A 1,099-nucleotide genomic window follows, 5' to 3' on the forward strand; every position below is an offset into this window, starting at 1 on the left:
GTTATATAGTATTATGTTATATCGTATAACGCTACGTGGTATTATGAAATAAGGTATAACGTTATGTGGTATTACGACATAACGTATAACGTTATGTGGTATTACGATCTGACGTATAACGTCATGTGGTGCTACGATATAACGTATAACGTTATGTGGTGTTGGGATATGTCGTATAACGTTATGTAGTATTACGTTAAAACGTATAACGTTATGTGGTATTACGATATGACGTATAACGTTATGTGGTATTACGTTATAACGTATAACGTTATATAATATTATGTTATATCGTATAACGCTACGTGGTATTATGAAATAAGGTATAACGTTATGTGGTATTACGACATAACGTATAACGTTATATAGTATTACGATATGATGTATAACATTATATGGTATTACGATGTAACGTATAACGTTATGTGCTATGACGATATGACGTATAACGTAATGTGCTACTACGATATAACGTATAACGTTATCTGGTGTTACGATATGACTTATAACGTTATGTAGTATTACGTTATAACGTATATAGTTATGTGGTGTTACGATATAACGTATGACGTAATGTGGTTTTGCGATATAAGGTGTAACGTTATATAGTACTATGTTATAACGTATAACGGCTATGTAGCGTCACGATATAATGTTTAACGTTATGCGGTATTACCATATAACGTATAACATTATGTGGTATTACGATCTAACGTATAACGTTATGAGGTGATACGATATGACGTATAACTTTTTATAATATTATATTTGATCGTATAACGCTACGTGGTATTTTGAAATAAGGTATAACGACATGTTGTATTACTATATAACGTATAACGTTATGTGGTATTACGATCTGACGTATAACGTCATGTGGTGCTACGATATAGCGTATAACGTTATGTGGTGTCACGATATGACGTATAACGTTATATAGTATTACACTATAACGTATAACATTATGTGGTATTACGATATGACGTTTAACGTGATGTAGTATTACGTTATAACGTATATCGTTATGTGGTGTTACGATATTTTGTATAACGATATGTGGTATTACGATATAACGTATAACGTTATATAGTATTACGTT

The sequence above is a fragment of the Bombus pyrosoma genome, linkage group LG8, assembly GCF_014825855.1.
Source record: "Bombus pyrosoma isolate SC7728 linkage group LG8, ASM1482585v1, whole genome shotgun sequence".
Classification (NCBI taxonomy): Eukaryota; Metazoa; Arthropoda; class Insecta; order Hymenoptera; family Apidae; genus Bombus; species Bombus pyrosoma.